Genomic DNA, 16,168 nt, shown 5'->3' on the forward strand with positions numbered 1-16,168 from the left:
AAAACCCAGATATTTTTTACTTTAAAAATAAAACAAAAAACATTCCATTGCTTTCCCGACTTCTCCTCAATTTGCCGCTCTCCAGTGAGGTTTGACCCCCCCCCCCCCCCCGAGGAGTCAGGTTTTTCCTCAAGGTTTGTTTATTTCATATAGGTTGTTTATAAAGGAGGAGTGCTTGCTCATAGTAGATTTATGGGTCTCCTAGTAGGAAGAACGTGCTCCATGACCTGAGCTATATGAAAACTGACCTGAGATAACCCCCAGGTATGATTTGGTGTATTAAAAACAAAACTTGATTGAAAAATACTGATTCTTAAACAAAAGAAAATACCCCAAACAGTTACCTGGTTTACAATAATAGACTATAAAAAGAGCACAATAATTAAACTCAAGAATACAACAGTGACTAGAACTAGACTAAGAATTCTCAACCCATTGATAAAACTGTGGAACTGTATCATATACATTTGACCATGTATATACTCTATCCATCTATATCTATTTACTTTATCTATCAATGGCCATGATTTATGGTCACATACATAGCACTGTATTGTGCAATGTAGTAATTACATGCTGTGCTAATGTTCTGTTTAAAGGGTATCCTCCATGTTCAGACAGGTATGCTTTATTTGATAGACGCTACTATTACAATTACCTTTATTTGCAGATGGAAAAAAAACACATTTACAATTTTACAAGATAACTATGTGTATTCACATTATAATGCACATAATAGTTGACCATAACACTATATATGTACTGGAGTACCACATAATGTCTTTATAGTAGTGGCAGGAAGAGCAGTAGTGTATGGAAAGCCATTTGAGCATTTATTCAAATATCATTTATAGCCAGCTTAGTGAGCTTTTTGTCCTTACTCTTAAGACAATTTAGGGGACTAGTAGAACAACTGTGTCTTACTAGTAAAAAATAAATAAATAAAAACATCTCAGAGTTATAGAAAATTTATTTCTACCAGCACGCTACTATGCAAAAGGCATTGCTTCAATATTTTACCTAATATTGAACGTGTATAATCCTCCAGATATTTTAATTTGTGGAAGAGAGAAAGTGTCGGGTTTAATGGTGTGTAGGATGGTGGAATCCAATGTATGAACCTTGGACTGAAGAGCTGGAAGATAAACTGAAGCTAAAGGCAAACAACAGATAAACTGAACCGCAGAAGTCCGAAGTGTAATATTAGGATTGCATTAAAGAATCCAATTTCTGAAGGCAGTTTTAGCAGTGCTCTATGTTCCCTTCGATTACTACTAAAGTCAAAGTCTTTTCTCATGAAACCACAGACATTACCACAAAAAGTAGTGTTCTGCAAATTCAGTGTTTTGCTTTTAGTCAGTTTATCTTGCCAACATTTTCTGACTTTTTGACTTTGCCTCTTGCATTACTTGTTGTGTTTGTTGTTTTCCTTTCCTTTTTTGCTCCTACCTGCCCTGATCTATGACCCTATCAGTCCCTTAGCGCTGTCTGGACTGCTTTCTCAGGTACCAATTGTCATTCTCTTCACTGTTCTACACGCTACACTTATGAGGGCAATTCCTGACATGATTCCTAGCGAAGCTTTATAATTTTAAAACTGGATTACACTCCAGTTAAATTATCCATCCATTTTTCTATAGGTCTGAAGGTTTCCAGACTAATTTCCATTAGCTACTCTATGATGTATCACAATTAATTTTATCATTAAGGTGCAGTAGCTCATCTGTGAGGATTTTCACTTGGGAGCCGGAGGGTCACGGGTTCGAATCTGCGGACAAAAAAACCAAGAACAAAACAAAACAACAAAAAGAATCAATGGTCCTTGCCTGAAGCCAACCCCAGGCTACAGTAATTTAAACAATTAAAATTAAATTTTTCCTTTCATATAGAATTTTCAGTGCTGCATGTCCTTGACAGATAAACAGCATCTCTACCATGTTAATTTCTGTTGCTTAATGCATGTGCTTAATATGGTGCTAATATACCTGTAGTGCTTTTTCTTATACTAATGTGAAAATAAGCATACCTTACTTTCTACTACATGCATCCTGTGCATTGTTTCTGTCAGAGGATTTTATGTGTGCTATTGTGTTGCTGCAAGTCTATTCCTTTCTTGGATTGTCTAAATGGTTACATTGTAAGGAGCGCTGACTGACTCATGAAGAGATGTGCTTAGATAAGATATAAAGGCTCATTGCATCAAGTGCTTGTCACTTCCAGTTCTACTCAGTTGCTGACTGTATAGGGACAATGTTTTTGTCTCCAAGTATTTTGGCAGTTGCACAAATAGCCACAATATATATATATATATATATATATATATATATATATATATATATATATATATATATATATATATATATATATATATAATATTAGATTATGACATTGAACCAGTGTGAGCAGCATGGAGGGCGCTCTAGTCTTTCTTTGTGTAGTTTGCACGTTCTCCTCATGTTTGTGTGGGTTTTGCCGGTTTCTTTCCAAAAACATGTAAGTTAAGGTAATCAAATCAGTCTCAACCAGTCTGGTGTGTACCCTGCCTCTTGCCCAGTCAGCTGGGATAGGCTCCAGTTCAACTGCGACCCTAATGAGGATAAGCGGTGTAGAAAATTAATGGATGGGGGTATGAACCAACAAAAAATTGTTACAATACAAGAAACGAGTTTCTGTGACCCCGCTTGTAATATCTTTCCCCATTGAAATAAATGAAAATGCTGTTTAATCCATTCCAGCCTCCCAAAAAAACAAGTTTTTGTAATGTGTTTTAATAAGAAACATAACAGGCACTGTATAATAATGCACTTTATACAACATACATTTATGATACAATTAAATAGAATGTTAGGAATAAAAAACATTTTGCCACATTTTTTTGCCTCTATTCGATGGACATTGTGCTGCTCCTTTGGTGTGCCTGTCTTGAACATCTGGGGGCAGTATATTTTACACATAAAGATACACACAAAGAAGAGTTTCAAAACTGACTCGGTAAGCTTCAGTCATATCAGTTGTTTTTCGCAGAGGATAAAGAATATATGGCTGTGAGTACTGTTATATTCTCTCCAAATGTGTTGCTCCACCGATTGTGTTCAAATATCTGTTGCTAAAAGGGTTATAACACTGCAACACGAATGCTATTTAATAGCCCGTTTATGGTGTTTTTCAATGTTTGATAGCATTAAGCTAAACTAACTATATTAAGGCACAGCTACGTGGGTGTTTTAAATACACAATCTTTGTTTTATGTTTGTACATAAGTATTTGCTGCTTTTGTTTCATACTTGCACTTTTGGCAGCAATTAAAGCCCGAAGTCTTTTTGACTATAATACTACAAGCTTGGCAGACCTATAGATAGATAGTTTTGTTCATTCCTCTTTGCTCCATCTGGTTGGACGCGGAGTGTCTTTTTCATGAGACAGCTCTAGGAAGAGTCCCAAACTTACATTTACAAATGATGACAGCCACTATGATCAGGGGGGCCTTAAAAAAAAGCTGGAATTTTTCTGTGCTCTTCCCCAGATCTGTCTTTTGAGACAATCCTGTCTCATAGGTCTGCAGACAATTGCTTTGACTCTCTCCTTTGCTCTGACACTCGACTATAGAATGTACATGTGATTCCTTAGTTAATTATTTTTAATAAATTCTGCATTGAATTTAATTAATTTTGCAGAAGGGCTGTAAAAGAACAAAATGTGAAAAAAGTGAAGCACTGTGAATACTTTTCAAGATGCACTGTATACACACACACGGAGTGAGGTTACAAACTTCTCAGACTGTACCCAGTTCAAGGATTATTCTCCATCCTGGTATCTTGTGGTGTGGCTGGAGTTTTCAAATTATCACTTTTTCAATGTAATTATTTAATTTTGTGACCTTAGCTTCAGGAGACCACATACTTTGTGCAAACATGGCGATAAAACTATAGATAAATCTCACTCTTGATAAAGTCACAGTCAATGTGACTGTGCAACTAACCTTGTCACGTGTGGTTTGGCCCCCATTTCCCGGAAACGAGTTGCTTTGCCGACAATGAACCTTTTGCAAACTGCATAATAGTGGTTCATTAACTGATAATTCATAGTCTGTTGAGCTCAAGGTGACAAAAACAAAACTTGAACCGACAAGAACAGAGCTGAGCCAATGATCTAAAAAATAAAATACTTGTGTAACAGTTTTTTTGAGGTTCTATAAATGCAAAAAAATGGACATTGGGAATGTGAGTGTGGGGAGTGTGGAGAAACAAGGAAAATGTCAAATTTTCTGCACTTATTAAATTAATTTTCAATGTCATACTGACATATCCTTTTGTACGATATTTTTAGCAAGTGCAATAAAATGTCTGGGCTCAGGTAGTAGAGCGACTGCATGTCTGTCAAATGATGGAATATTAAATGGGTGAATGGCTGAGGCCATAATGTAAAAGTGCTTTGCGTGCTTCGGGGCCATGCAGAGACTATTTGAAGAATGCTTGAATCTTAAAACTTTTTCTAGTCATGACAATACAGTATGTGTTTGCACACTTACAGTATATACACAGACGAATACGTACAGTACAGTAAATAAACAGATCATACCATACAATGGTATATATATTGATAATGACGTAATGATATTATATGTAATTTGTGTCATTTAATTCTCTCATTTGCTAAAAGAATCAGTAAGATGGTGGCTCTGTGCAACTTCCTTTGAAGAGGAACTTAGAAGGAATTATATTATAGCAAATAACATACTTGAAGGCAACAACGGTTCCATGGCCTGAAAGAAAAAAGCACAATGAAGTTGTGTGTCGAATTCAGAGATTCATTTTAATAGAAATAGAGGTCATGGGGGGCAGAAGAATGAGGCAGAGCCACAGCCTCCAGATGTAATTCTCCTCCAAAGCTAAAAGTGGCTTCGTGCAATGAGACGATGGTGGGAGAAATCAGTCTGTCTTCATTGGAAAAGCTATCCTTATAAATTATCCATGGCTTTCCAATACTCTGGCAATTTAAAAAGGTATATAGTGAAGAAGCATGGGTAGGAAATGCAAATGACTTCAGCTTTGATTCCAACATACAGCCATTCTGTGAGCAACACGTCAATGCGTACACATATGGCTTTGTCTCATTAATGTTTAAATGAGTTCCATCTATAATGAGAGTTCATGTTTTTCTTTAAAAGTGCTGGATTTATCAAAAGATTGTTGGTTCTCAGTGGAGATATTTTATTTACAAGGTAATCCTTTCCATCTGCACAAGATACATTTGTCTTGACAAATAACCATCCATTCACTTATCCATTTTCAAAAGTGCTCATCATGCACAGTGTCATTAGAGCGGCACAGTGGTTGCAAAGGTGGTGATGGTTGTACTCATCCTCTAAGTCAAACCACTAAATTGAGGGTGAGCAGTACTTAAACCCCAAGAAAGAGTTTGCAACAAAATGCATTAATTGGTTGGTCACATAACATTCACGAGCCTGAAAGTCAAATCCACAGATGTCTCTCTACAGCTCACTCTCTCTCTCCTCTCTCTCTCTCTTTCTCTCTCCCCTCTCTCCCTTGTTTTTAATGGGGCAGTCTTAAGGGAAAATACAAATTGCCATTACAGTAAACCTCAGTCGTTAACTGCTGGGGGAAATTTTCCATACGTGAAAAAGGGTATTGTGACCAAGCAAAGAGGCACATCACACACATAGGGGCACATAGGGTAAAAAGTAAAGGAAGTCGAATAAATGCTGAAATAGCTTTCCATACACCACAGGTATACAGACGGAACAACAACCACCTACAGTACATGAGCTCTGTAAAAGTGTGACATAGCAGGACAGTGTGTAACTCGCCAGTGAATTCAACAAGACGAAAAATACAACACAGTGCAGTGCTTTGTGTGAACATTATCTGTAAACATTTAACAGAGACGTCTTTCAATCTCCTGTTTTGTTCCACTCAACCTCCATCCAACCACCAACCCACCCCACCCTGCCCCCAACCCATTTGTAGCCTCCGCTAGTAGCACATGAAGCCAGAGATCTTGGGGGGGGGGCACCACAGGGCTATATTCATTAAACCGGTGGTTATCAACCATTTTTACACCAAGTGCCATCTAAAATAATACTTAGTTCTCCAAGTACCACCATCATACCAATATTGAAATACAGTACAGCCCTAGGTGGTCATTAAATAAATGAGAAATGAGATTGTATTCCTAAAAAGTCTTATGGTTAGTCTTATGGGGGGACACATAAGCAGGAGAGAACATGCAAACTCCACACAGGAGGACCAGCCAAGACTCTAACCCGGAACTTCTCCATTGTGGGTGAAACCTGCTCACCACAAATAATCCGAGTAATGTTTTTGTTGTTTATTGAAATTGGTTTAAATATGTGACAGAATAATTTAGTTTTCTTGGTGTGTAAAGTTAATAGGCAACAAAAAAGAAATTCATATCTACAGTAAGCAAAACTGCAAAACAATACCTATGTGTCATATCATGAGTCATCAAAGACATTGAGAAACTTGTCTGTCTAGCAGATTAAAAATAATAAATCGAAAGACATCATTGTCTAATAACAAAAAATTTTTTTGGACCTCTGTGTGATACTAAATAAGTAAAATATAGTGAGGGTGCTACTATAGTTAATAGTTTAATAGGCAATAGTTTTTTAGCGACAGATGAATCATCACTTGGCTTTGGCTTAAGCATCTTTATGAAAGATATTAATGATCCTCAGAGGGAATTTCTTGGATTGCTCATTTTTATGGCCTTCATCGCACTAGATTAAGCACTTATTTATGTTTCAAGAGTTGGAAAGTCGACCAATTTGTTCTGTTTCATAAGCTCAGAATGATTTATAAGGTGTGATTTGGTTTTAGTTTGAGCCATCTTTTTTTATGCATCCTAAGAGAAATTCTATCGCGATAGTGTCAGCCATTTGAACAACTGGTAGCAGCTGGAAGAATTAATGTATTAACCCTTACACACTGAACTGTTCATTTTCCATGCAGACTTAGTATGTTCTGGGTCAATTTTTGGGCCAAGAAAGAATAACAACTATTGTATTTAGTTGGCTTTTAAATATCAAAACAGGTCAAAATTGACCTGAACAGTTGGTAAGGGTAAATCAGTCCATCTTTTCATTTCTATAGGAACATTTGAGTACGTTGTCTGATAAAGCCAACGATTCCACCGGGCCTTTTTTTCACAGTCTTGAGGCCTTTAACTGTAGCAGAACTCAGTGAGGTTCATATTGAATACATTTTCCTGTTTGACTGCTCACTGCTGCACTTGTCATTGACTTTAATGCCGTCCTGCCGTCTGATGATTCAGACTCTGTCTGAAAGAACACATCTTGCACAAAAGATGTATAAGAAGGGCAGCTGATTCAGTCCTAACAATGGATGGTGGCAATCACTAACGTCGCACTTATAGAAACGATAGAAACTGTCAAAAACAAAAGAAATCAGCACACAACTGTGCCAAGTACATCACCTGGAGCAATTCAAAATCAATATTAATCTAATAACAACAAAAACAAAAACATGTCAAAATGTTTTATTTTTTATTTTATTCACTAGAGATGCCAATTATTAAATGTGTTAATGTGTGCAGATAAAGACTGGCGAGTTTTGCTCGTCAAACTTGGCTTGCTCTGACCAACCAATCAGAGGACGAAGGCCAGTTTGCTGGCCTTGTGGAGATGAATTTGAAATCCGATTGGTAAAGAAACACTCCCATTGCTAATAGAATTGAAATCACATCAGCTAGCAATACTGATTCTGATTGGTCAAAAAACAAACAACAACAAACAACAACAACAACAACCACATACTGTACATGTGCTAGAAGCAGTGCAGCTAAGAGAAACACTACGAAATGAAAAGAATTGAGTGATGAGAATGCATTACTACAAATGCATAAAACAAAAAGCAGTTTTTGGATTGTAAATGTGGGTCAGTCCATCTGATAGTGTTAATGTCAACAGAAAAAGATCTTGCTGGCCCTGACCACTGACCACTGAACTTTGACTGCGTGTGTGTGCCCTGACTGGAACGCAAACAGCGCAGAGCATTAATCACCCTTAGATCCTGAATATTCCGTTTGCGTGACGGTAACTTTAAATAATCGATGAGGCTACCCGCTGTATATTGTGTTTCTGCTGCTACCTAAACACAGTTTATTTTTCTGTTGTCATAGGAATTGATCATAGATATCAACAGCGGAGACGTGATCTCCTTTTACCAATCTACATATTGATCATGATACAGTGCAATATGTGCGGCTGCACACCGAGGCAGCTCTGATAGGTGAATGCTAAGTGTAAAGGCTTTCTATTGGCATTGTGACATATAAAACATTGGCGTTTGTATGAGGGATTGAAGCCCCGTTGTGGAGGTGCCCTCTGTAGAAGAGATGCGAGAAGAGATACCAACTAATGATCAATATTGATATAGCGGGGGTTCACTGTAAATCAAACATCATATGTTATCATCTGCAGCAACCATTTACCAACTAGTTTTATTGGATCATGGTAGGCTGCATGTACTGTATATGCCACAGCCAGGCAACAATACGCCAACAGTGCAGTTAATTGCACGGGTGCTGCCTCACAAATGACTGCAGACAGTCATCATCAAAATGTTTTCATGAAAATGTAATGTCCACAGTCCAAAAACATGTATGTTTAATTAACTGGACAATCGAAATTGCTTGTAGGTGTGAAGATGAGCGTGAATGGAGGCCATCTGTCCTGGGTGAGTACCACCTCTCTAATGCACTCTGGGATAAGGTGCCAGTTCCACGTGACTCTGCTCAGGAAAAGCGGCCAGATGATGGATGGATGGTTTTCACACGGTTTCTTTATATAAAGATCTCAAGCTGTCACAGGACAGCAGGTCTATTGGGCTTATTTTTTTCAGTGACAATGCTCTCAAATCATCATTCCCCATTGAAATGAATGGAAATGCCATTATTTATTTTCATATTTTCATAAGACAAAGTTAATGTGCTTTGGTGAAATACACAATGTTTAATTGTATTTGTTTTATGTGTAATTTTAAAGTCAACTTGGCAATAAACAACTTGAAATAAGCACTTTTTTTGAAGAATTGTTCACTATCTGCCAAAGTGCTGCTTGCTGTGACGTTCGCTAGTGCCAGAGTTGATATTTACTGTAAACATTGAACCTCAGACCTGTGAGGCAGATGTGCTAAGAACTCGACTACTTGCCTGCACTGTAAAAGCACGTAAAAAAAAGCTTAAATCCAGGCAATATAGCAGGATTCACTATTGCTATAGTTTCCATGTCTGCTCTGCTGACATTTTGCAAGCGCTGGAGTCATTGACGCGTCATTAAATCAAGGTTTTCTTGGAAGGATTAATTCATCACTCAGGAGTGCAATGACAGCTGTTACAGAGCTGCACCAAGTTCTCCATTCATTCCATATAAAATGTAAATTCCATTTTTATCTTATTGTTAGACATGAATTCCCGTTACCATTTGTAAAAATAAATAAAGAGTGAGTGCAAAGTTGACACAAACAAACAAAGAAACTGCATGTATATCTCTATATATATATATATATATTTTTTTTTTTGTTGTAATTCTTTGATTTATTACACGTGCCTTTGTTTGCTTCAGCCAATTAAAACCCAAAATACTATTATTAAAAATTTCATTTTAGTTTTCACCTGTACGTTCATTAAGTGTCCACTCTCTACGCCAACGCTATGGTATTTTATCTCCATCTTGTGGTCATAAATGTCAATTGGACAAACTGTATTGCAGTATATTCAAAAATACATAGACCAAGATTATATGTAAATATAATCTTGTGTCCATCCTTCGATTTCTATAATGCTTATCATGTTCAGGCTCAATGGGAGTTGGATCCTATCCCCTCTCTTTGACTTAATCTCGCTTCTAATATATAAAAAGTGAAATTCATGTTTCTTGATTCCTTTTTTTTGGTAATCATTTAAAATATCCTTAAACATCTTTAGTGACAATGTGAAAAAAAATTTGCCCTTCCACGTCAATTTTCAAGCATCCGAGAGCATCACCCTATCATCACCATTGGATTCTCTGTTGTCATGGTGACTGCTTCATTGTCATGTGTCCTGTGTCGAACTCAAGTCACACTGCAAGGTGAAAGATACTTAACTGTTTCTCTCTCTTGAATGACAGCTGTAATCTGCATCAAGAACGGCAATCGTGACACGGAGTGCATAGTTTTTGTCCACATTATACCACCTAAAAGATTCTGTGTCATGAGTCTTGGACTCTCAATGGACGTGACAAATGACACTGATGGAGCGAGCAATTAAATGCACTGACTAATGAATGAACAGCGCCACATTTTTATGATGAGTTAAAACAAGCCACTGTGGATCCAACATTGTTTCACCACCACAGCAACTGGTAGAGGAAAAGCTTGGAGTGACGCTCTGAATATCATTTGTTTGTACTTGCTTTTATTTTTGCCTTGTTTTACTCTGCTGTCTGCAGCCAGGTCAGCATTGTAAATGAGAATCTGCTCTCATTTGCCTTTCTTGTTAAATAAATAAAAAAAAAATGTGTGCAATTTACCAAAAGGTATATTCAGTTTACAGTATAAATTACATAAAGAGAAAGCTGTGTCAGGTACTGTTTAAAAAAATGATCATCGGCATTCGGCAGTCAGAATGGATAATGGAAGATAATATTAACTAACTTGATACAGTTCGACTTGATAACTAACTAGAAAACAAAAAGTCACCAACCTTTTAGAAACTGAGAGGTACTTCTTGTACGTCACGATGACTGGATTGACTTTGGCCTGAATCAGTGTTGACTGCGTTGACACTGAGTCACCACATGGTGTCTCTATTCCGAGAGCAGACTTGCTCCCTTTTTATTGCAACCTGCTATTCCACCTATCCTCTGAAATGTCCAGGCTTGCCACAGCAGGCAGAGTTGACAACATAAAGAGCATGCTATTTGTGTGTAAAAATGATCACTATACTCCTCAAAATAGAACTTTTTGCAGCACATTTTAAATTCAGTGTCTCATTCTGTGACCTTTTATTCGATGATTACATCATATTGTGCCATCTGCACAGCCCTGCATAAAAGAAGCATGACCCATTGATATGCATATCACCTCAGGAACCACCACCAATCTTGTAATGGCACTGCAGTTTGACGGGCTAATTGTTTGAAACTATAGGCATCATTGCAGAATTGCAGGAAAATTTAGGCACCATTTTTGGCAATGTTTTTACTAGAGAAATTGGTAACAAACCACCAAGAAAATGTTTTGATGGTTTTGATTCGTACAGCGCAACCCAGCAATGGTGCATTTAAAAAAATTAGTTACAGTATTACACTGTTACAGATACATACAGTGTACTTTATTTACAAAATATTGCTGTATAAACCATTTCCAATTATTGGCTATATAATAACAAGTAAGTTTTATAGCAACATGATTTTTTTCTGATAATATGAGTAAAAGGGTTGTATTGGTTAGAGTGACACAGTCCATCTAATAATATGGAAAAAAAACAGCGTGGAAAAAATAGAGGCATGGACTTATATTAAGTCCACCCATGGTCGGAGCAATTAACCTTTTTTTTTTGGCCATTTCTGCTGAGTCACGTAGCGCAGTTTTTTTTTTCTTCCTCCAGATGGCTAAAACGGTCTTTGTAACAGGGTTGCATGTATGTTGAGAGACACAACTTCAGAGCAAAATTACTACTATTTAAAATATGCCTTTGAATAAGAAAATGTTTTAACAAATAAAAAGAAGGCATCAACAAAGTCATACCAATAAAAACATAAAAAACATATTTTATCTGTTAAATATTTGATATGTAATTTGGTCATCAAGTGGGAGGGAAAAAAAACCTTTTAGGGGGTGATTAAGAGCTATTTGGTATTACAGACTTTCCATAAAGTATTCAATATCCGATATATTTGATATAGCACTAAATGCCAAAAATGTCACTAGTTTAAAGGAAAAAATATTGCCCGTAATACAGTCATTCTGCTTGTGCGTCGTAGTTGTTCAACTAGTGCAGTGACTTGTCAAGCGCACTATTAAATGGACTTTCAGATGGATATCAAGGATGTTAATAAATGCTTAAACGGCTTTCCATAGATATTAAAATGGTATATAGGCACATCTACTCTACTTTCATTACTCAAAGCTCTTTTACAAAACAAAATGAATAATGATGATGGCATAATTATGTTGTCATGGAGACAAAATTAATGGCTCATTTATACACAGGACAAAGTGGGGGGTTGATGTCTTGCACAAGTATAATTTGACTGGGCTGGAGGAGGGGTGGTGGTCAGACAACCTTCACTGTGAGTATTTAAATGGTGTGTCTAATAAAAATATAAAATGTCTAATAAAAACATCATGGTTGGTACAGTATTAGTTTAATAAGAATGTGTTTGTCTGGTGTTGTGACTTAGATGAAGATCAGATCACTTTTTGTATAACTAATTTATGCAGAAATCCAGGTATTTCAAAAGGGTTCATATCCTTTTTTCTGCAACTATATGTATATCTGTATATCTATACAGTGGTGCCTTGACTTTAATTTTTGTGACTACACATTGTGCCTCACTAATACTCTTATCTCTTACACCGCTCCTCATTGATATGAATGTAAATCCCATATATCCCTTCCAGATACCCCTAAAACACAACAAAACGTTTGTAATGTTAACAAGGAAAAATAGCACTCAGCAGTATTTACTTAAGAACATACAGTAATAACATAATTGAACATAATGTTAAGAATTAAATAGTTTGTGCATCATGCTAATTTAATGGCCATTGTGCTGCTCCTTCTACTGTGCAGGCTTTGGCCACCAGGGGGCAATAGAATACATAGACATAGGACAGGATTTAGATGATACACAGAAGAAGACTGTCTCAATTAAGCTTAAATAATATTGTTGATTTTTGCTGATGATAAAGAATATATGCCAGTAAGTGTTGTTTTATGCTATGTCTGCATTTTTTGCTACCACTTGTGTTCAAATATAAGTTGCAAAATGTTTATAATTACCGCTACATTGATAATAGTGTCATTAGCCTGTCTATGGCGTTTTGCATTGTGCGTGAGCTTTTAGCGAGTGGACTTATTTAAGACAAAGTTAATGTGCTTCGGTTAAATATACATGTAATTTTCCTTGCTTTATGTTTAATTTTACAGTAAACCTCAACTGCGAATGGCAAGAAACAGCTTGATGTAAGCATTTGGCCTCTTTTTGAAGAATTGTTCACTTTCTTCCAAACTGCTGCTTGTTGTAAAGTTTGCTGCCACCATGATTGTAACTCAAAAAAAAAAAAAAAAAGCAAAGGCTCGTATCTTAATAAAAAACTCAGTACATTGAGGTACTACTGTATATGGTATAAACAAAAATTTGGTTACCCGTTTACGAGTCCCTGTTCATCATAGTCATTGCCTGTTATGAAGTCTGGACGGCAGTAATTATTTCTTTCTCAGTCTGATGCTTCCATGAATGTGAATTTAAGCAGTATGTGATGTCAAAGGAAAGATTCAAACATGCTCAGTTCTACTTTGCCAAACAGGAGATTGAAGGAAAAAAATGCAGGCCCAAATGGACCAATATTGGACTGGTGCACCCAGGGAGTGCTATAGGTTCAGTGTTCTCATTATATAAGTGATAGAACAGCAAATCCTATATAATCCATCAATATGAAGCTGCTCAGAAACATTAATTAAGAGGCTCAGAATTCATAAAGAGAGGATCAACTGGCAAAGAGTCGGTGCAAATTTGATTTGTATTCGATTCCACTACAATCCAAGTGTTAAGATGGATCCAAACACTGCAGTGTGATCGATGTTAACATATGTGTTTTGACCCTCACATCAACCAATCATTAGCAGGTGCTTTGAAATATTTTCATGGCTCTAATTATGCATAGAACATCATTAAACCCACTTCTTAACTCATATCCCTATCATCATGGGATTAATGTTTAAATATAACAAAGTGTTGTCAGGTAAACATGTTGTTTATAGTTTATTACTCCTTGATCATCATGTAGTAGTACATTTATTGTTTCCTCTCCCATATTCCATTCATTTAGCATGATATTATTTAATTGGGTGTCTGTTCATTAATTTGTTATCGGATCAGCTCATTTATTGATGCTTGAAAAAGTGACGGTTTGCCTAATAAAGTCAGCAAGTTGATTTGCATTTTTCCATATACAGTATGCACTGGTCCCTATATTAGGTGCACTTATCTGCATTTTTTTCCAATAACTTTGATATCCAGCTTAAGGTCCATGTATTAGTAAATATTTTTTTTGTCCTCATTAGTAAGAAAATTCAGCAAACTAGTAGATTGACATGTTTTTTTTCCCACTTCCACAAATCATCTACTGTATACAGTATTGTATAGATGCTCAAAATCTCATTTGGAACAGGATGGGCATGCAATTACTATACCTGCTGTGAGACCTTGCCATTGTGCACTTAAACAGCTGTAAAAAAAGTAAAAAACGAGCGACGCTTTGACAAAATAAACTTTATTGGTTGTCCTGAAAAAATAATCTCTGAATAAAAAGATTTTATTGTGGAAAAAGATACGCTGAACGTTTTATGTGAAATCCCCGGATTTCCATCAGAAGCCAATTGTGCCATCCAATCAGAGTGCAACCAGTTGTGTAGAATCACTTGTTGCTAGGCTGGGCAGCAAAGTAGAGCGCTACAAGGCAGGAAAGGGCCCCTCCAATGCTCAGGCCCATGGTGGTGCTGTAGAGCACCTTGTCAATCAGATCCCCCTTCAGGTGGACTGGCGTCCCATCAGACCACTGAAAACATTGTTAAAAAGGTGAGGGTTTCTCATACGTATGACAGAGGTCACATGATCCAAGTACTCGGTATCAGTGTGTACTCAAATCTAAGTACTAGTACTCGATCTAAGAGAAAATGGTGTCTGTGCATCCTTAGATGAAACAATAGCAACATGCTCAGTTAAAGAGCTCAAGGACAATGTTGAGAAACAGATTGCAAGTGGCAGCGCTCCAAGCCATACATTTTCAAACAAGGAAATAAAACTATTATTTTGATTTATGATGATTAAATACAGACCAACGATAAACATTCGTCTTTATGGAAAGAAAAATAGCAAAGGTTTATTTTCATCACTGTGGCCAAGAGTACCAAGAGTCAGTGTTCTGTTGGTTGGTGAAAAAAATTTACGGTCTTCTTGATGCTTTCTGCATCTTTTTTAAACTCCGCAGTTGCAGAGGCAAAAAACACTTGTGCGACAGCAAAGTGGAACACAATTTGTTCCGTGACGCTGGTTGACTTCCAAATTTTTGTTCAAAAACAAAAGTGAAAAGTGTCAAACTCATTCATTAAATGGTCAAATGGTCACCATCATCAAACCTTTATGAACTGAACAAACCTTTTTTGCAAGTGACATTTTATTGGACTCCGGTTTCCTCCCACATTGCCCGTAGGTGTGAATGTGATTGCAAATGGTTGTTTGTTTATATATGCCCTGCGATTGGCTGGCAACCAGTTCAAGTTGTACCCCGCCTCCTGCCCGATGATAGCTGGAATAGGCTCCAGCACGCCCGCGACCCGTGTGAGGAGAAGCGGCTCAGAAAATGGATGACATTTTATTGGGAAGAAAATCTGACCACTGTATAAGGAAAGTACAACTACTCACCCCGTGAAGAGGCCTGACAGACAATGTGCATGCGTACCGATATGGTCACCTAGCAGAGGACCCTTGCATATTTGTGTTTTGGCATTCGCAGATTCACCTATTTGCGTAATTTTTTGTGGGGACCTGTCCCCCAATATTTGCAGAAAATTCATGCCAATTGTTACAAGCATCAATTAGTCGCGGATTATCGGAAATCCACTGTATACAGAACAGTCTGAATTCAGAGTTACGAGCCTTAGGTATAGTATCAAAATGTGACGCAACATGCCAGACAACACAGAGATATACTACAAAACGACAGCATAATTATCAGTAAGAAGAAGAGGCAGAGAAGGTGACCTACTAAGCTCCAGTAGTAGTCATTGTTTCCACAGAGCAGAGAAAATATATGCCTGTATTACTGCTTGCTGTGTTTGTATGTGTTGCTGCTCCATCTGTGGCAAAGTAGCAGTTGTTTGACGGTTTATATTTACC

Source organism: Phyllopteryx taeniolatus, chromosome 20 (genome assembly GCF_024500385.1).
Source record: "Phyllopteryx taeniolatus isolate TA_2022b chromosome 20, UOR_Ptae_1.2, whole genome shotgun sequence".
Taxonomy (NCBI): Eukaryota; Metazoa; Chordata; class Actinopteri; order Syngnathiformes; family Syngnathidae; genus Phyllopteryx; species Phyllopteryx taeniolatus.